Genomic DNA, 22,491 nt, shown 5'->3' with positions numbered 1-22,491 from the left:
CTCCAGAACCCCTGCCAGACCAGCCGCATCCCATCTCCAGGACCTCCAGCTGACCACGTCCACCACTGAGCTGCAGCTCCCCATTTGCCAACACATTTCAAAGCCACAACAGCTATTTTGGATAATCCTGGAAGCCGTAGCTCCGATCTTTGGGTGGGGTAAATCCCATCTTGCGACACCAGCTGGAGGCTTGAAGCTCATTGTCAGGTACCTCTCATGCATCAGGCTACTGAACACTGGGAGTTTTCATTAGTATATGACTGCTATACAGTAGATTTTCTTTTTTCTCCCTTTTAAAAAATTTAAGTTTTTATTTCTTTACTTTTCTTGCTCTCTTTTCCTTTTGTTTACCTGTTCCCTCAGAGTCGCTTTCTCCCTTTTTTGCATGCTAACATCCGATTTCTTTTGATTACACTCTCACACTTTCTATTTTCTAGAACTTCTGTATATTCTTTTCTTATTCCATTAACGGCCACATTCTACATCCCTCTGCATCCTCTTTGTCCTCCATTAGAAACTGCAGACCATATTGCAAACTTGTTTGTTCTACCGAAGATAATATTTGAACTCATTTTGTTTACTATGACAATTTTGTTATTGTCCCCATGGGGCTATTTGGTCTAGGATTGCACAGTGTCTGATTTGGGCACTGCTAATATTGATCTCCCCTTAAAGAAAGGGTTTTGGAAACCTATAGGGCCACGATAAGCCTATAGGGGGAAATCTGCAATACCCCAGATCTGCACTGCTAGAGGGGAAGATACATGAACAACATGAAAAAACAAGGGAAGAAAATGATCCAAACAAATCTAGATTCTATAGTAATAGAATCCAATGACAGTATGTTAGAAGAAATGTCAGAAAAGGATTCAGATTATACATGATTAAGATGATTTGCAAAGCAAAGGATGAGATAAGAGAGCAAATGCAGGCAATGAATGATAATACCAATAAGCCAAAGAGCACCTGCAGAAAGCAAAAGATCATTTCAACAAAGAAATAGAGATTCTCAAGAAAAAACAAATGGAAATCCTTGAAATGAAGGAGACAATAAACCAAATAAAAAACTCAATGGAAAGCATTACCAAAAGACTAGACCACTTGGAAGACAGAACCTCAGACAATGAAGACAAAATATTCAATCTTGGAAAATAAAGTTGCCCAAACAGAGAAGATGGTAAGAAATCATGAACAGTATCTCCAAGAACTATGGGACATCATGAAAAAAACCAAATTTAAGAATTATTGGGATTGAGGAAGGCACAGAGATACAAACCAAAGGAATGAACAACCTATTCAATGAAATAATATCAGAAAATTTCCCTAACCTGAAGAATGAAATGGAAAATCAAATACAAGAGGCTTACAGAACACCAAATGCACAGAATCACAACAGATCCACACCAAGACATAGTATAATGCACATTCCTAACATTCAAAATAAAGATAGGATTTTGAAGCCTGCGAGAGAAAAGCATCAGATTACATATAGGGGGAGACCAATATGGATAGCAGCCGACTTCTTCTCAACCCAGACTCTAAAAGCTAGAAGGGCCTGGAACAACATATTTCAAGCTCTGAAAGAACATGGTTGCCAACCAAGAATCCTATACCCAGCAAAACTAACCTTCAGATTTGAAGATGAAATAAAATCCTTCCAAGATAAACAAAAGTTAAAAGAATTTACAAATAGAAAGCCTGCACTACAGAATGTTCTCAACAAAATATTCCATGAGGAGGAAATGAAAAACAACAATGGAGGTCAGCAAAGGGAGGAACTACCTTAGAGGAAAACCACTCAAAGGAGAAACCAAGCCAACTTAAAAACCAAAAATACGCCAAATGACTGAGAATACAAATCATATCTCAATAATAACCCTGAATGTTAATGGCCTAAACTCATCAATCAAAAGACACAGACTCGCAGAATGGATTAAAAAGAAAGACCCAACAATATGCTGCCTGCAAGAGACTCATCTCATAGAAAAAGACATCCACAGAGTAAAGGTGAAAGGATGGGAAAAAACCTACCACGCACATGGACTCAGTAAAAAAGCGGGGGTTTCCATCCTTATATCAGATAAAGTGGACTTCAAGCCAAAGTTAGTCAGAAGGGATAAAGAAGAACATTTCATACTGCTTAAGGGAAACATAAATCAGGAAGACATAACGATAGTAAATATTTATGCCCCAAACAATGGTGCATCCCTGTACATCAAACAAATCCTTCTCAATTTCAAGAATCACATAGGCCACAACACAATAATTCTGGGTGACTTTAATGCACCGCTGTCACCACTAGATAGATCTTCCAAACAAAATCCAACCAAAGAAACCATAGAACTCAATAACACATCAATAACCTAGACTTAATAGACATATATAGAATATTCCATCCATTCACTTTCTTCTCAGCAGCGCATGGAACCTTCTCAAAAATAGACCATATGTTATGCCACAAAGCAGCCCTTAGGAAATGCAAAAAATAGAGATACTGCCTTGTGTTCTATCAGATCATAATGGACTGAGAGTAGAAATCAATGACAAAATAAAAAACAGAAATTACTCCAACACCTGAAGACTAAATAATATGCTATTGAATGAAACATGGATAACAAAAAACACCAGGGAGGAGATTAAAAAATTCTTAGAGGTCAATGAGAATGAATATACAACATATCAAAATCTCTGGGACACTATGAAAGTGGTACTAAGAGGAAAATTCATTGCATGGAGCGCATTCCAGAAAAGAACGAAAGGTCAACAACTAAATGACCTAACATTACAACTCAAAGCCTTAGAAAAAAAGAACAGAATAATGATCTGAGCATATAATGTTTCCCACATGTCACTGCCTCTCATCCTGCTCAAGGTCACCATTGATCACTGGGCTAATTGTCTGCTCAGTTTTCAGCTACAAACATTTTCCTCCTTCAATAGGGATAAATCTTTCTCCCATGATACACTCCAGGACTGTGGGTCTTGACATGAAACCAAGGTTTCTTGCAGGATTGTTCTCAATAGTGAAATTAAAAATTCATTAGAAATTCGTTGACTACCTCAGGATGGTTTTCCTGAAGTGATTTTCGAAGAGTCATACCAGATGAGGATTCAATCACTATGATACATTAGAGTGTTCTAATAATGCCAGCTCTCCAATTTCTAAACATTTTCTCCTCATTTAAATAAAGTGAATATAACAGTTGGAAAAGTACCAGTTTTAAGTGGAAGGTCTTTCCAATGAGTTTTCAGCATGGAGCTGTGGTGGCCGTCAGCAGTGCTTCCCCAGTGACTGGGATTTCCTAAGAGTCGTTATTCCTGCAGATGAGACAACTCTCAGGAACTGATAGGTTATATCATTCTCATGAATACACTTATGCAGATATTTATTCAGTAAGTGCTTGAAGAAGAAAATGCTCACCAGGGCTTAGTGGCATGAAATTCAAAATGTCAACTGCAGTTGTCTATGTGAAGTAGTAGCTTTATGGGCACACTCCCAGGCTCTCTGCCAATGAAGTGGACTTGTACACCTGGGCATGTTCCAAGTCAACCTCAATGTCAGTTGGAACACAGGGAGGTGAAGACAAAATAGAGTTGCCCTTGGCCCTGCATTTTCTCAGTCTGTTTTTATTTGCATTGGGATAGATGTTATTTTATTAAAGAATTGTATGAATTGAGGCTGAACACATATCTTAGCATCTGCTGATATCATTTAGAAGGCATAGCTGGCATTTAAACCCTGGATTCCCTGTATCATTGTACATCCAGTATCAATACCAATGAATCCTTTTTATGGAATCTTCACGATTGCGATGGATGTTCTTAAGAGATCCCCTGCAGAATTTTTTGAAATATGTGGTGTTCTCAACTTTACCATGGTCCTGTGGATTATTTGATTGTGTTCTGCAGGGTAAGGAATGACACAAGAACCATGATTTGAAAGAACTCACATTGAAAGAATGAAATCAGAAACATTAGTTTTGTGGCATGTTTGTGGTGGATATAAGAAATTACAAGAAAAAGAAAAGATTATAGTTTTGGACCTTTGTACCATTCCTCTCTTTCAGCATAACACATGTTCAAATTTGGTATTATGCCATGTTAAACTGTGCTCATCATGCACCAGCACTTGTTACATCCATCCATTTCACTTTTTGGAGCATTGTTCTTTCAGTGTCCGTGACACAGGGTTGTTTTCTGCATCCTCCAGGGGATGACAAAAGGACCCTTGTCATTGTCCAAGAGGGGTTTCACAAGACAGGCAATAGTCAGGTCAAGAAAAAGAACCCTTATGTGAAGACAGATTGGTCAGATACTTTTGCATCTAAAAGTGAGTTAAAGGGCCCCTAGGAAAATCATAACAAGAGAATTTCTGAGTGCAGCCTGGTTGTAAGGGAGCAGCAAAGGAGGTGAGACCTGGCAGGTGCAGTGAGCACAGAACATCTCTCCTTGCTTACTAGCACTTTCCTGGTCTCCATCCCACATACTCAGTGATAGACTCCTCATTAGGGACCACAGCAACCACCCACATCTGCTTAGAATTCAAACTTCCCAGGTGGAAGCTGTCTCCTGTTTGGGCATTGTAGGAAAGGAGGGGCATCCTACTAGAGTTGGTTTGAGGTTTCCCAATTCAATCATCACCTCACCCACTGAGCTGCACTGCATGTTCCCCTGTCCTGATCTGTCAACAGTCATCATGCCATGTGACTGGTAGGGCCCTAGGCCAGTTTTCTGACTTGACCAAATTCAGGGTGTGCCCAGACCTGGAGGAGTTGGTTGGGAGGACAAATCCACCTGTGCCTGCTGCTCAGCTAGGTGCCCCTCACACACTCCTGCACCCCTCTGTCCCTCCCCAGTCCACTAGTCCTGGTGGGGGCTAATTGCCTGAAGCAGTATCATGGTGACCAGGTGGCCATGATGCCTGTTGAGGCTGAATGATGGCAGTGTCACCTGGCAGGCCTGGAATGTAGTGTGGGTTGTCAGGTTTCAGTGAGGTTCATTGTCCTGTAAGGAGCTGGATTGAACAAAGGCTTGCAGGGGCTGCACCTCAAACACACCTTGGCTATGCTTTTCCTAGGCTAAGATGTTAGGATCACATTTCTTGAAAAGAGCATGTCCCTGGGATTCACTCCCTTCAGCTCCCTTTTTCCATCACAGCTTAGCCAATGCTTGTCCTGAATCTTAGTTTGAATTGGCCAGGACCTGAAGCGTCTCTGGTTGTCATTGGAACCAGGAGGTCATCGTGCTGTCATGTCACATTTCTGTGAATCAGGTTGTATCTGCAGAGCAGCCAGGATGTCAGGGAAGCCACCCATCAAAACCCATGTTCCCTAAGGTCCTGAAACAACCCATGCAGAGTGAAAAAATGTGCAATCTACCAGAGCCTGGAAACTCCATGCTCTTCAAACCCAAAATGCCCAATGCCAGTCCCTTCCACTTTAAATTCTGTAGCTTTCACATCCTTTTCTCTCATGTCACAGTAGAATTTGTAGTGGTTTCTTTGAGAAAAATTAAAACCAGGGTAGGAGTATTTCGAAGTGAATGATTGACTGGATATGACTTTGTGCAACTAATCTCAGGGCAATGAATCTTATCTACCAGCAGCAAACTTACCTACCAGAATTTTGAAAGTTGGATGAGGATTTTTTTTCTGCCAGTTAATATTGTTCCTGGGACCACAGACCCCATGAGTCATCACCTCTTCCCTTTGTCTATATATATTTACAGACATGGTCTTGCTAAGTGACTTAGATATTCCCTAATTTAGGGAAACTGGTTTTGCCCAGCAGAACCACCTCCCTCAACTTCCCCCACACCTGAGATGATAGACAATATCCAGCACATCCATGGGGCTGTGCATTTTTCTCAGATATCTGCTGGTTACAATTTTTCAAAGGAAAAGGCCAGGAGGAATAAGAAGAGTCATAAAGCAATGAGAAGATTGTGATTGTTTTGGCCTCAGGTTCAGGTGTGAATGATCTCAAAAATCTCCTTTTGTACTAAAGATCTGAGCATATAGTGTTTCACACATATGCCTGCCTCTCCTCCTACCCCAGGCCATCATGGATCATTAGGAGAACTTTCCACTCAGTGTTTATCTACAACCCTTTCCTTCTTAAAAGGACAGAGTTAAATCTTACTCTCATGATACACCTCAGGACTGTGGGTCTTGACGGACCACAAAGGTTACTTGCAGGATTACTCTCAAAAGTAAAATTAAAAATTCTTTAGAATTTTTTTGGCTTTGCCTTGGGTTGGTTTTCCTGAAAAGCATTTCACAGAATTCAACTGGAAGAGGATACAGTCACTTACATGAGAGCCTCTTCAGATAACACCAAGCCTCCAATGTCTCCAAATTTTGTCCTCTGTTAACTCAAGTGAATACAACATGGTTGGAAAAGTACCAATTTAAAGTCAAATCATTTCATCAACAGTTTCCAGCTGCAGATTCAGTGGCAGTCAGCAGTGCTTCCCAGTGACCTATAAATCATAAGAGTAGGTATTCCTGGAGATGAGACACTTCTCAGAAACTGATAGGTTATATCATTCTCATGATTATGCTGAAGTGGCTATTTAGCAAGTTTTTGAAGAAGAAAATGCTCACCAGGGTTTAGTGGCATGAAATTCAAAATGTCAACTGCTATAGTCTTTGCAAAGTAGTAGCCTTCTGGGGCACACTACCAGGATATCTACAAATGTTATGGACATCTACACCTGGAAGTTTTCCAAGACCAACTCAAGGTCAACTGAAAAACCGAAAAGTGAATACAAAAGAGAGCTGAACTTGGCCCTGCATTTTTTTTTATTCTCTTGAGCTTCGCATTGGAAAGACATTATTTTTTTTAAAGATATGTATGAATAATGACTGAACGAATACATATCTTACCTTCTGCTGATTTCATAGGAGGCAGAGGGTGTATTTAAAACCTGGTTTCCCTGTATCCTTAGAGGTTCTCGTTTGACAGCATCAGGCATCATGGCTGCCTGGCCACCACAATCCTGATGTACACAATTATCCCAACACCAGATAGTGAACCAGGGAGGGAAGGAGGGGTGTTGAAGGGCATGTGGGTCATCCAGCATAGCACTGGCCCCAGAGGAACTGCCCATGAACCCACTCCTCCAGGTCCAGTCACCTGGGACTTTGCAAAGTCAGGAAACTGACCTAGGGCAATACCAGCTATATGGAATGATGGCTGTTGACAGTTCAGGGCAGGGAGGCATGCAGTGCATCTCAGTGGGTTAGTTGATGACTGAATTAGGAAACATCATACCAACTCTGGTGGGATGCCCCTCCTTTCCTACAATGCCCAAACAGGAGACAGCTTCAACCTGGGAAGTTTGACTTCTAAGCAGATGTGGGTGGCTGCTGTGATCCCTAATGAGGAAAAGAGGGAGTCAATCACTCAGCATGTGTGATGGAGGCCAGGAAGGGGCAGGTAAGTGAGGAGAGATGTTCTGTGCCCACTCCACCTGCCAAGTCCTATCTCCTTTACTGTTGCCTTACATCTATGCTGCACTCAGGAAGTCTCTTGGTATGAGTTTTCAAGGGATCCTTCAACTCACCTTTAGATGCAAAAATATCTGACCAATCTGTCTTCACATACCGGTTCATCCTCTTGACCTGACTACTGCCTGCCTGGCAAAAGGCCCTCTGTGACAATGTCAAGGGTCTTTTTACCAGCCCCTGGAGGATGCAGAATATAGGTCAACATCACAGACACTGGCACAACAAAGCTCCAGAAAAGTGAAATTGATGGATGAAGCAAGTGCCCGCTGATAGCATAATGCACACAGCTTAAAACAGCTTAATACCATTTTTGAACATGCATCACACTGAAAGAGAGGAATGGTACCAAGGTTCAGAGCTTAATATTCAAAAAGAGAAGAGTAAAGGACATTTGGGAGGGCACTAAGAGCAGAAGGGTGTTGGAGATGAAAACAAACTTCAGAGAAGAGACCCTAAAAAGAATAGTCATTGTGAATGGTCTCCCAAAAAGTTCCAGGACATTTCATCAGCTTCAAACTCTGATACAAATACTGTAGGAAGTCATTGTGAGATCATTAGTAAGCACCCTAATTACTGACAATAATTTTACTTTCAAAGAACATCAATGCCCTTGAAAGTTCCAGGCTCTTTCCTGTTGCTTGCAAGGGACAGCTGATTACACATATACTGATTTTGCTTTTCTGGCAATGACCTATGAGGAAAGGCTTTCCTTATGCCATAGCACCTACATGTAAGGAGTTAAGTTTAAACAAGTACAAATTTTCATATGCAGCTCTGAATGATGGCTCTCAAAATAAAGAGTGCACCCCAACATTAGAAATTTAAACAAAAATAGCTCTGCTAAAATTAAAAAATGAAGATCCAATATTGCCAAAACCTAAATTTCAAAAACAGAAAATTTTAAAGAATAACTAAAGATGTGATATGTCTTACTGAACAGAAAAAGCACATGCTAAAGCATTTTCAAAATTCAAAATCTTCTTTTTCTTGTAATTGCTTATATCTACCACAAACTAGCCACATACCTAATGTCTCTGATTTCATCTTTCAATGTAAGTTCTTTCAAATTACAAAGAACAATCAAATAATTCCCAGAATTATGGTAAACATGAAAACACCACATCCTTCACCCAGTTCTATACAGCATATCTTAAGAACATCCATCAAATTATCATTAGTCTAGAAAAATGCTTCATTAGTATTGAGACTGGATCTCCAATGATACAGGGAAACCAGGTTTTAAATACTCTCTGTGCCTCATGAGTGATATCAGCAGAAGCTAAGATATGTATTCAGCCCCAATTCATACAATTCTTTAACAAAATAATATCTATCCCAAAGCAAAGCACATCAGAGAAAATGCAGGACCAAGGGCAGCTCTATTTTGTCTTCACCTCTCCGTGTTCCAGTTGACATTGAGGCTGACTTGGAACATGCCCAGGTGTACAAGTCCACTTCTTTGGCAGAGAGCCTGGGAGTGTGCCCCAGAAGGCTCCTACTTTTCAAATACTACAGCAGTTGACATTTTGAATTTCATGCCACTAAACCCTGTTGAGCATTTTCTTCAAGAACTTGCTGATTAAATCTCTGCATCAGCATATTCATGAGAATGATATAACCTATCAGTTCCTGAGAGTTGTCTCATCTACAGGAATACTTACTCTTAAGAAACCGAGGTCATTGGGGAAGCACTGTTGACTGCCACTGCAGCTCCATGTGGAAAACTCTCATTGGAATGAGCTTCCATTGGTACTTTTCCAACTGTGCCCTATTCACTTGATTTTACAGAGGATAAAATATTGAGAAATTGGAGGATTGGCATTATCCGAAGATGCTCTGTAAGACAGGTGACTAGATCCTCTTCCAGTCTGACTCTGTAAAATGCTTTGCAGGAAAACTATCCCAGGGCAAAGTCAACCAATTTCTAATGAATTTTTAATTTCAGTTTTGACAACAATACTGCATGGAACCTTGGTTGCATGTCAAGACCCACATACCTGGGATGTATCAGGAGAGAAACATTTATCCCTATTTAAGGAGGAAAATGGTTGTAGATGAACTTCTGGTAGGGAAGGTAGGGAAAACTAACACTACATCTCAAAGCCCTAGAAAAAGAAGAACAAATCCACACCAAAAGTAGTAGAAGACAGAAAATGATTATAATCAGAGCTGAAATCAATAAAATTGAAACAAAGGAAACAATTGAAAACATTGACAAAACAAAAAGTTTGTTCTTTGAATAAAATCAATAAAATCAATAAACCCCTAGCCACACTAATAAAGAGCAAAAGAGAGAAAACCCAAGTTACTAAAATCCCTGATGAAGGAAATATTACAACAGACACAACTGTAATAATACCAAAGATAATTAGAAACAATTATGAAAATTTATACTCCAATAAAATAGAAAATATTAAAAACATTGACAAATTTGTAGAGACATATGACCCACCTAAACTTAATCAGGAGGATATACATCATTTAAATAGAACAATCTCAAGTAATGAAATAGAAAACACCATTAAAAGTCTACCAGTTAATAATCCCAGTGCCAGATGGATTCACAGCCCAGTTCTATAAGACCTTCAAAGAAAATTAACACCAATATTCCTCAAATTATTCCATGAAATTGAAAAGGAGGGAACCCTTCCCACCTTGTTCTATATAGCTAGTATCACCCTGATAACAAAACCAAATAAAGACACATCAAGGAAAGAAAACTTCAGACCATTATCCCTGATGAACATAGATGCAACAATTCTCAGTAAAATTCTGGCATCCCGCATATAAAAACATGTTAAAAAGATAGTGCACCACGATCAAGCGGGGTTCTTCACAGGGATACAGTGGTGGTTCAACATATGAAAATCAATAAATGTAATTCATCAATATAAATTGATGTAAACACAAGAATCATATGATCATCTCAATAGATGTAGAATAAGCATTTGACAAAATACAGCACCCCTTCATGTTCAAAACAATAGAAAAACGATGGATAGTAGGAACACCAACATCATAAAAGCCATATGTGCTAAACCCAAGGCCAACATCATTCTGAACATAAAAATGTTGAAAGCATTCTCTCTAAAAACTGGAACAAGACAAGGATGCCCTCTTGCACCACTTTTATTTAACATCGTCCTTGAAACACTAGTCATCATAGCAATTAGACAAAAGAAAGAAATTAAAGGTATACAAATAGGTAAAGAACTCAAACTATCACTGTGCCAATGATATGATTCTATATTTGAATGATCCAAAAACTTCCACCAAAAATCCTCTAGAACTAATAAATGAATTCAGCAAAATAGTAGGATATAAAATCAATACCCAGAAATCAAGTGCATTCTTATACATCAGTCATAAATCCACTAAAAGAGAAATAAAGAACACTACCCCATTCACAGTAACCTCAAAAATAAATAAATAAATAAATAAATAAATAAATAAATAAATAAATAAATAAAACACTTGGAAATCAGTCTAACAAAAGAGGTGAAAGACCTCTACAATGAAAACTACAGAACACTAAAGAAAGAAATTAAAGAAAACCTTAGAAGATGGAAAGATCTCCCATGTTCTTGGATAGGCAGAACTAATACTGTCAAAATGGCCATACTACCAAAAGTGCTATACAGATTCAATGAAATTCCTATTGAAAATCCAATGATATTCTTCATAGAACTAGGAAAAACAATCATGAAATTGATTTGGAAAAATGAGAGACCCCAAATAACCAATGCAATCTTTAGCAAGAAAAATGAAGCAGGAGGCATCACAATACTGGATCTCAAACCATACTATAGAGCTATAGAAATAAAAAAACAGAATGGTATTGGTACCAAAACAGTCATGTAGACCAATGGTATAGAATAGAAGACACAGAGAAAAACCCACATAAATACAGGTATCTCATACTGTGAGTGACAAAAAATATTCACTGGAGAAAAGATAGCTTATTCAACAAATTGTACTGGGGAAAATGGAAGACCACACGTAATGAAATGAAATTAAACCCTTATCTCTTACCCTGCACAGAACTCAACTCACTATGGATCAAAGACTTAGGCACTAGAACAGAGACCCTGTGACTACTAGAAGAAAAAGTAGGCCTGAATCTTCACCATGTCAGCCTAGGACCTGACTTCCTTAGCAAGACCCCTAAAGCACAAAAAGTTAAATCAAGAATCTGTAAATGGAATAAACTCAATCTAAAAAGCTTCTTTTCAGCAAAAGAAACAATAATGTGAAGAGAGAGTCTACAAATTGGGAGAAAATCTTTATCACATGCACCTCCTTAGATAAAGCATTAATCTCTAGGATATATAAAGAATTCAAAAACTTAACACCAAAAAAAGAAATAACCCAGTCAATATATGGACTAAGGAACTGAACAGACATTTCACAGAAGAAGGTATACAATCAATCAACAAATATATGAAAAAATGCTTTCAATATCTCTAGCAATTAGATAAATGCAAATCAAAACTACCCTAAGATTTCATCTACCCCAATTAGAATGACTATTATCAAGAATACAAGCAATAATAGGTGTTGGTGAGGATGTGGAGAAAGAGGTACACTCATACATTGCTGGTGGGTGTGCAAATTGGTGCAACCATTGTGGAAAGCAGTATGGAGATTCCTCAGAAAACTTTGCATGGAACCACCATTTGACCCAGTTATCCCACTCCTCAGTTTATACCCAAATGACTTAAAATCAGCATACCACAGTGACATAACCACATCAATGTTTATAGCAGCTCAATTCACAATAGCTAAACTATGGAACCAACCTAGATGCCCTTCAACAGATAAATGGATAAAGAAAATGTAATACACACAAACACACACACACACACACACAATGGAATATTATTCAGCTTCAAAGAGAATGAAATTCTGGCATTTGCTGGTAAAAGGATGGAGTTAGAGAATGTCATGCTAAGTGAAATAAGCCAAATCCAAAAAAACAAAGTCTAAATGTTTTCTCTGATAGGTGGAAGATAATTCACAATAACGTGGGGATAGGGAAGAATAGAGTTGCTTTATATTATAGGTAGACAGAAGTGAAGGGAGGGGAAGGGGCATGGGGAAAAGAATGACAGAGTGAAACAGACATTATTATATCATGTACTTATATGACTGCATGACCAATGTGATCCTACAATATGTATAATCAGAAAAATGAAAGATTATTCTTTATTTATGTATAATCTGTTAAAATGTACAAATGCATTTACTGTCATGTACAACTAATTAGAACTAATAAAATACAATAAATTTGAAAAACAGCTGGACCAAGCATTATGATACATATTACCCTTGCATTAAAAACCATGATATCAGAACTATTAATATCCTTAGCTTACAAATGAGGACTATGAGGTTCACAAAGTTTAAGCCACTTCAGGCTTTGGCATGTATGACTGCTAAAATCTAAGTCTCCAGTTTAGTGATTTTGCCTTGCACAGCTATGTCTGTCACCAGGTCATATTAAATGCTGCAGCATGTGGTTATGTAGAATGCATGTATATGTCATTTCTGGAAAGATCCTTAAATAAGTTCCCTGTGGCTTTCAGAATTGGGATAAGTCTGGATGTGACAGATTGATAGCAGTAGGCTGTATCTCTAAAGATCTGAGTTCTTGGATTTGATACTTATTTGCTCTGTGGCCTGTCATCTTTAGAACTTAGTTTCTTCACTTTTTAAAAGAGTGGGATTAATTTAACAACTGAGATGAAATGTACAAATTCCTTGAAACTTACAACTTAAAACAGAAAATCTAAATAGCCTTGGACCTATTTAAGAAATTGAATTCATCATTTAAAATATCTATCTTCCCTTCTTCACAGCTACAGGAATATTTCATCAAGCCTTTAAGGACTAAATAAAGTCAATATTATGGAGACTTTTTCTGAAAATAAAGAAGAGAATTGCTTGCAACTCATATCATTAGGTCAACATAATACTGGTAAGAAAATCTGAAATGAGCATTAGAAAAAAGGCAAACAATATACCAACATCTCCTATGTAGACACAAAATTCCTCAACAAAATATTATCAAGTAGAATTTGTCAATACTCAAAAGTGATAAATGGGTTGAGATCAGAACAGTAGGAATTACCTTCCACTGTCCCATAGCAAATCCTTGACAGACATCACTAGTCAATTGCTCTGTTGCTTTTTTTCCAAACTGAATCACTATAAGACTCACTCTCAGGTAGCTTCTATCAGTCAATTAAAGTTGACATATGATCTATTTGACACCTTCAGTTAATTGAATTAATCTGAGGTCATTTTATAAGCAAGCCTTTCCCTTGGGGTGGGGTGAATTCTTCTAGATTAGACATGGAAGAGCAAGAATGAGTTGTTTTGAGCAATCCATATGAAGCAAGAAATCATAAAGTGTAAAATGCCTAAAAGGAGCAAAACCTTCTTTGTTCTCATTTATTGCTCTATGGGCAGCCCCCAAGGACAAATTCTGACACAGACCCGTGAGTGAATGAATGACTTCTGAGGGAAACTACAAGTGGTTCTATCTTCATAATGTTGTTATAGTTACTGCTCTTGAATCAAGGAAAGCCAGCCATTAATGAGACCAGAGATTGGGGTCCAACCCTGGGGCTTCCATGTGAAATTTAGGCATGTATAGACAGATTATTCTTAGCTGAGTAACTTTAGCCTTGTCTCTTTGGGGTTGTGGGCACCCAAATCTGTTTGCTATGTTGACATTTGCACCTGGATGCCTCAATTATATTTTAAGCTCATATTCTATTTCAGATTATATTGTCTTCCTGCTCTCCTTCCTCCAATCTGGTCATTCTCCAATGTTTGCTATCTCAGTGAAACTCACAGCCACTCATGCAAGTTATAAAGGCCAAAAATATAGGCAACAGTTTACATATCTCTCCCCACCTCCTAATTAGTTCTCAGACATTCCACTTTCTTCTGTCTTCCTCACCATCACCCTGCTATGACCTCCCCTCATTCATTGCTTGAAAGTTTGCAAGTCTGCTGGTAGGTCTGTTGGCACCCACTCTACACCCTCCCCCTAGTGCATCCTCCAGTTGCAGCCTGAATGATCTGCCCAAAATGCAAAGTAATTGATTGACACACTGCTTCAAGCCTGTTGGTGGCATCTCACTGTACGTAAGAGAAAGATCAAACTCAGCTGCTCTACAAAGCAGGGATCTGTCACTGCTGTCTTCAGCTGCATCAATCACATGCCACTCACTCCTGACTTTGTGTGTGTTCTTCTCACTGAGCATTTAGATCTTCCAAAAGCATGTTCTTACCCACTCTCCATCTAGAACACTCTTCTCCCTCCTCTTTATCTGAAAATTCCCTCAGAATTCTTGTTACTTTCTTGGGAAAGAAATCCTTTCATCTCCATTCCTTTCCCAGTGGGTTGCTATGGACTCTCAAAGAATCTGTTCCATTCATTTGTTTATTTAAGTTCATAATGAGACACTTGTATGATTAATATCTGCCTTTCTAAATGGACTATAAATTCCACGTAAGCACAAATTCTGTTAATTTTAGCTCCTATTTTATCTTCAGGGCCTAGCACAGTGCCTGGCATTCAATAGACATTCAATAAATCATTGACTAATGATCAGTCAGTGAGTGAATGAATGAAAGAATGAATGGAGGTGCCCAATTGCCTCTTGTAGTAGGTTATGATTTTTAAATCTCAGCACTATTGTTTTTCATGGGTTAGTTCTTTTTGTGGGGGACTGTCACCTGAACATTGTGTGAGATTTTAACAGCTTCTTGGGTGCTACCTCCTAGATGCCCAGAGTGTCTTCTCTGTGTGACATGCCTCCAGACATTGCCAAGTGTTCCCTGAGGTGGGGGAGGGAATTGAGAACCACTGTGGTAGATGTATTGAATATTCAAACTATTTGCTTGATATTTTGGACTAATGGGATTCTTTGTTGTCCAATGAATTGTCAGATGCTTAGCTGCATCTCTGACCTCTACCTACCAGATGTCAGAGACCTTCTCTAGTCAATAGACCCATCTACCAACTAGGTCTCCTTTCTGGTGTCCCTCCCTGTGTGATAAGGATACTTCCTGTACCACTGATGACATACTTGGCCACGTGACTTTCTTTGGTCAATGAACATCCAGTAGATGAGAATGTCATACCAGAGTAGAAACCATAGGAGCCAAGAGTGATCCCAGTACTGTTCTTTTCCTTCTGTCTCATGTCTGAGAATGGTTGCCCCTTCTTCAGTTATGGAACAATGCTGTTGTTTGTGACCACAGAATAGTTAGTGAAAGAAGATTGTTTAAATCTGAAGTGACTGGGCCAACAAAAACTCACAATGGAATGATAATTTATCTGTTTTTTTTTTTTTTTCTTCTCTGTTTTGGGACCTAAATAGGAGGAGAAAGAGGAGAAGAAAGATCACTCAGGCTCAAACTTCCAAGATGTTCATTCAGTTTCTTAATGGGATATCAGGGTTTGGGACCCAGGCAGACTTCGCTTCTTTAAGTGGAGGTAATAAAATTATAAAGGAATCAGATAAAGTATAAATAACTCCATGAAGAGTCAATACATTTTCCAGAAACAGATAAGTGGAGGAAGATGCAAAGTACAAATGGAGATAGTTAATACCATGTAACTGTTAAGAGAAGAGGTTGTTGCTGGGCTTGGTGGTACATGCCTGTAATCTCAGTGATTCAGGAGACTGAGGAAGGAAGATTGTAGGTCAGCAACTTAGAAGACCCTACCTCAAAATTAAATTAAAAAAAAGAAATTAAAAAGACTAGTTATGTAGCTTAGTGACAGAACACCATCGCGTTCAATCCCCAGTATCACAGGGGTGAGGGAACACATACTAATGTTCTTGTATTAAATCCAGTCCTCTACCATTTTTGTAAATTATGTTTTATTGGAACACAGTGATGTTCATTCATTTACTTATTTTCCTTAGCTGCCTTTGCATTACAAGGACATAGGAGAGTAGTTGCAATGGAGAATATATGACTTTTGCAAAGCCTAAAATATTTACTAGTTTACCCTTTCCATTTTTTTTTCTAAGAGCATGGGTTTGAGTTCAAGTTTCAACATTCACTAGTTGCATGATGTTGAGAAAGTCATGTCTCCTCTCTGGGCTTCATCTCATCAATCAATCAAATGGAGGGAGTAACAGGACCCACCTCATGTGATTATTTCATGTGATTGCTTTGCACATTGCCTGGCATATAGAGTATGCTTAATAAATCATAGCTATATTTTGTGTTAAATTGATTAACTCATTCAACAAATATGCATGAAGTGCTTGTCATCATATCGACAATACAAATCCCAGGTTGGACCAATATTAAGTCTTTACCCTCAATGAATTTATGAGTGGGAAAAACAGATAATAAAAAATGATAGCTTTTATTAGTAGTACTATAAACAATGAGTACCACTACTACTATTGAAATGAAACTACTCTGTGCACATAAGGCAAAAGTAGGTACTTAGTTGAGGCCTGGCAGTAAGTTTTCTTCCTTCCTCACAGACACCTTGGCAGCTCATAAGGAAATGTGTTTATCTTGAAAGCAGCTGGCAGAGATGGCATGGATGGGGCTGAGTTGGTAGAAAGACCCCGTTTCTCAAACCCAGTTTTCTACACCAAATTATCCAAAATGAAGTCTTAACAAGTAGCCTTCCAGCTTGGTGTCATTCATTTTCCAAGGGTAATTCAATAATCCTTGGTGGTTGATAATTTATGTAAGGAGGTTGCTTTTTGTATCACAGCCTATATTTTATCAATGACCAGCAACCACTGGGGCCAGAAGCAACAGACTCTGTGTTGAATCCTGTTAACCCCAAGTCTTGGCTGCAGCCAGCTCTAGGCCAGCAGAGTGTTGCTGGTCACTTGGGAAGATGAAAGACTGATCATTTTAAGTTGAGAGTTCTACCTGTCAAAAGTAGAGATACCCTGTCTTAATGGCCGCAGAGTTCTGTCTTCTATAGGAAGCTGATTTTAAGTCTCCAACCCTAATTTGATCAATGCCACAGTCTTGTGAAGGGAGAGCAGGTTATCTGTGTTTTGCCAATGAAAAGCCAAAGCTTAGAGGTGGTTACTTACCTCACGCCTAGACTGAGTAAACCAAGGCCAGTGCCTGGGTCACTTACAAGGAAGCCTTGGATGTCTGCTTCTCAGATGTCCTGGTGTTAGCTTTTGTGTCATGGATGCCTTGTTCTGAGCATGTCAGGGCAATCATCATGAAGCCAGGACTTTGTTCTTTCATGCATGATTTTATTTGCAGCACCTAGTACTGGGCCTGGAACACAGTGGGTGCTCAATAAATGGATTTAATGAATGAATGATGCCTGGACCTTTGAATATGTTGTTCTCTTTTCCTGAAATGCTCTTCACATCCTGGTGCTCTGCCATCCCCAATTTGTCCTTAAGGTCATAGCTTAGATGTCCTCTTGTGCCAGTCAATGTCTAATCTGGAAAATAGAAATTATGACAGTTAATTTAATATAGGGATTAGCTAAATACCTATTGAGAGATGAAAGAGTAAAGGGAGAACACTGAGCTAACACATAGTAACTACACTAGGTTAGCTCACATTTCTGCATAACAGCCTCGCCCCAAAAAGCAAAAACTAGATTTTAAAAATTTATTTTATTATAAAAAAAATGGGATACATCTTGTTTCTCTGGTTGTACATGAAGTAGAGACATACCATTTGTGTAATCATATATTTACATATAGTAATGTTGTTTGATTCATTCTGTTATTTTTTCCCTTCCCCTCACCCCACCCACCCCACCCACCCCTCTATTTCTCTCTATATAGTTGCTTCTTCCTCCATTCTTGCTTCCCTCCCAACCCCATTATGTGTCATCATCTGCTTATCAGCAAGATCATTCATTCTTTGTTTTTTTGAGATTGGCTTATCTCACTTAGCATGATATTCTCCAATTCCATTCATTTGCCTGCAAATGCCATAATTTTATTATTCTTTATGTCTGAGTAATATTCCATTGTATATATATATACCACAGTTTCTTTATCCATTCATCAATTGAGGGGCATCTAGGTGGTTCCACAATCTGCCTATTGTGAATTGAGCAGCTATGAACATTGATGTGGCTGTATCTCTGTAGTATGCTGATTTTAAGTCCTTTGGGTATAGGCCAAGGAGTGGAATAGCTAGGACAAATGGTGGTTCCATTCCAAGTTTTCTAAGTAATCTCCACACTGCTTTCCAGAGTAGCTGCACTAATTTGCAGCCCCACCAGCAATGAATGAGTGTACCTTTTTCCCCACATCCTTGTCAACACCTATTGCTGCTTGTATTCTTGATAATCATCATTCTAATTGGGGTGACATGGAATCTTAGTGTAGTTTTGATTTGCATTTCTCTTATTACTAAAGATGGTGAACATTTTTCATATATCTGTTGATTGCCTGTAGGGCTTCTTCTGTGAAGTGTCTGCTCATTTCCTTAGCCCATTTGTTGATTGGGTTATTTGTATTCTTGGTGTAGAGGTTTTTGAGTTCTTTATATATTTTGGAAATTAGTGCTCTATCTGAAGTACTAGTGGCAAAGATTTTCTCCCACTCTGTAGGCTCTCTCTTCACATTGCTGATAGTTTCCTTTGCTGAGAAAAATCTTTTTAGTTTCAATCTATCCCAATTATTCATTCTCGCTTTTATTTCTTGTGCTATGAGAGTCCTGTTAAGAAAGTCTGATCCTAAGCCAACAAGTTGAAGATTTGGACCTACTTTTTCTTCTATAAGATGCAGGGTCTCTGGTCTGATTCCGAGGTCCTTGATCCATTTTCAGTTGAGTTTTGTGCAGGGTGAGAGATAGGGGTTTAGTTTCATTCTGCTGCATATGGATTTCCAGTTTTCCCAGCACCATTTGTTGAAGAGGCTATCTTTTCTCCATTGTATATTTTTGGCCCCTTTGTCTAGTATGGGTTTGTGTCTGTATCCTCTATTCTGTACCATGGATCTACCTGTCTATTTTGGTACCAATACCATGCTGGTTTTGTTACTATTGCTTTGTAATAGAGATGAATCTGGTATTCTGCTTCGCTCTTTCTACTGAGGATTGCTTTAGCTATTCTGGGTTTTTTATTCTTCCAGATGAATTTCATGATTGCTTGCTCTATTTCTGTAAGGTACATCATTGGGATTTTAATTGAAATTGCATTGAATCTGTATAGCACTTTAGGTAGTATGGCCATTTTGACAATATTAATTCTGCCTATCCAAGAACATGGGAGATCTTCCCATCTTCTAAGGTTTTCTTTAATTTCTTTCTTTAGTGTTCTGTAGTTCTCATTGTAGAGGTCTTTCACCTCTTTTGTGAGATTGATTCCCAAGTATTTTATTTTTTTCGATGCTATTGTGAATGGGGTATTTTTCCTAATTTCTCTTTCTGAAGATTCATCACTTATGTACAAAAATGCATTGGATTTATGAGCATTGATCTTATATCCTGCTACTTTACTGAATTCATTTATGAGTTCTAAAAGTTTTCTGGTGGAATTTCCTGGTTCCTCTAAATATAAAATCATGTTATCAGTAAATAGGGATAGTTTGAGTTCTTCTTTTCCTATTTGTATCCCTTTAATTTCTTTGTCTGGATTTTCCAGAAATGTGCCTTTCCACGAATCCCTGTCCTTGAAGTTCAGCTTGCCATATACCGGAGCGATGCTGAAAACATGCTTCTGATACAACCCATCCGCATAGCTGTAAAAACACAGTAATCAGAACTGCTTGGCATCTTCCTGAACAAGACTTAATAGGAGCGGGTATGCTTCACTTCATCCAGAGGTTTTCTCAAGCGTCTTCAAAGATGCTGAAGTACCCATTCACAATGAGGATGGGAACCAGAAGAATAGATGCACTTTCTCTGAAGACATCTCTTCAAAAGAACCTATCCCTTTTGTTTTCAACCCCTTATCTTTTCCCATCATTTCCAGTGTGTATGAACAAGACATGATGGTCTTGGGGTCATACATCCCCAAGCAGCTTTAAGAAGCAGAAGCAAGTAGTACTTCCAGCCAGGCCACCAAGCACCTTCACTTACCTGCCTGATAGCCCAAAGCCAGCATTATATATAACTCTGGCAGGACTAATCCCTTTTATTGCTCCACCATTGGTCATGGTCATGACAAAGACTTATATTCCTATATTAGCTTTTACTCAGATGACTTATGGAGCCAGTTTCCTGGCTTTCTTGGGAAGGGTCAGATGGGGTTTTTCTCTGCTAGAAGGTAGTCCAGCCAAACCAGACTACCTTAATTTAGCTAATAGTGTAACTCCTATTGTGTTTTCATGGTTTGCCTTCCTTATTTCTGAAAGACTCAGTGAAGCCATAGTCTTACTAATAATAGGTTTGGGGATAGCATTACAGATTGAACTTTTTGTCTTGCCCCATTATCCCAACTGGTTCAAGGCCCTAAGAATAGTTGTCACTTTAGTGGCCTTTTTTTTTTTTCATTTGTAATCACTTTACTACTTGAAAATATTTATCCAGAGAAAGGACCCAAGAGACCTAGTCGAGTAGAATAAATATAAAACTATTTTGTAAAGTTGCATTTTGGCATGACCTTTTTAAAATTATGTTTGGCTCTTTTTTTTCCCTTCACTAGTGGTAGTTCTTTATATGTTATTTTTCATTTCTAAAATTTATTTCATAGTAATTGCTTGAGCAAGAATTCCAAAAATCCCTAACAGGGCCTTGTCCTGCCATATTAGGTTAGTTTACATTCAGTCTTTCTATGAATGATATGTCACTTAAACATTTCAATGTTTTATCCTGAAAAACATAAAATAAAAAAGGTTAAAAATTTTTAAAAAATTCTTTGGTCTGTCTAATTTCTCTGGGTAGAGTTTCAAGGACAATGTTGAATAGAAGTGGTGAAAGAGGGCATCCCTGCCTTGTTCCAGTTTTTAGGGGGAATGCTTTCAGTTTTTCTCCATTTAAAATCATATTGGCCATGGCCTTAGCACAGATGGCCTTTACAATGTTAAGGAATTTTCCTACTATCCCTATTTTTACTAGAGTTTTGAGCATGAAGGGATGCTGTATTTTATCAAATGCTTTTTCTGCATCTATCAAAATAATCATGTGATTCTTGACTTTAAGTCTGTCGATACAGTGAATCACATTTATTGATTTCTGGATGTTGAACCAACCTTGCATCCCTGGGATAAAACCCACTTGATCATGGTGCACTATCTTTTTAATACATTTTTATATGCAATTTGCTAAAGTTTTGTTGAGAATTTTTGCATCTATGTTCATTAAGGATATTGGTCTGAAATTTTCTTTCCTCGATGTGTCTCTGTCTGGTTTAGGTATCAGGGTGATATTGGCATTGTAGAATGAGTTTGGGAGGGTTCCCTCCTCTCTATTTCATGGAATAGTTTGAGGAGTATTGGAATGAGCTCTTCTTTAAAGGTTTTGTAGAACTTGGCTGAGAACCCATCTGGTCCCGGACTTTTCTTTGTAGGTGGGCTTTTGATGACTTCTTCTATTTCATTACTTGAAATTGATCTATGTAAATTGTGTATGTCTTCCTCATTCAGTTTAGGTAATTCATGTCTCCAGAAACATGTTGATGTCTTCAAGATTTTCTATTTTATTGGAATATGGATTTTCAAAATAGTTTCTAATTATGTTTTGTATTTCACTTGTGTCTGTTGTGATATTTTCTTGTTCATACTGAATTTTAGTAATTTGTGTTTTCTCTCTCCTTCTCTTCATTAGAGTGGTTAAGAGTTTATCAATTTTGTTTATTTTTTCAAAGAATCAACTCTTTATTTTGTCAATTTTTTTTTATTGTTTCTTTTGTTACAATTTTGTTGATTTCGGCTCTGATTTTAACAATTTTCTGCCTTCTACTACTTTTGGTGTTGCTCTGTTCTTCTTTTCTAAGGCTATGAGCTGTAGTGTTAGGTCATTTATTTGTTGATTTTTTTCTTCTTTTATTGAGTGTA

The 22,491-nt window shown here is 38.2% G+C and overlaps 1 protein-coding gene and 1 pseudogene across 2 annotated transcripts in view; both read left to right on the top strand.

Annotated features, from left to right (window-relative positions):
- The window catches only part of PRPSAP2 (phosphoribosyl pyrophosphate synthetase associated protein 2), a 212,222-nt gene that overhangs the window by 103,619 nt on the left and 86,112 nt on the right, over positions 1-22,491 (top strand). The gene's annotated exons all lie outside the window — the stretch shown is intronic.
- Positions 20,136-21,269, top strand: LOC306656481 (transmembrane protein 69-like; annotated as a pseudogene). Its single transcript has one exon. The product of its transcript is annotated as a transmembrane protein 69-like (transcript).

Source organism: Sciurus vulgaris (genome assembly GCF_902686455.1).
Source record: "Sciurus vulgaris genome assembly, chromosome: 3".
Taxonomy (NCBI): Eukaryota; Metazoa; Chordata; class Mammalia; order Rodentia; family Sciuridae; genus Sciurus; species Sciurus vulgaris.
The sequence above is the reverse complement of the archived record's forward strand: the minus strand, read 5'-3'. Positions and strand labels throughout refer to the sequence as shown.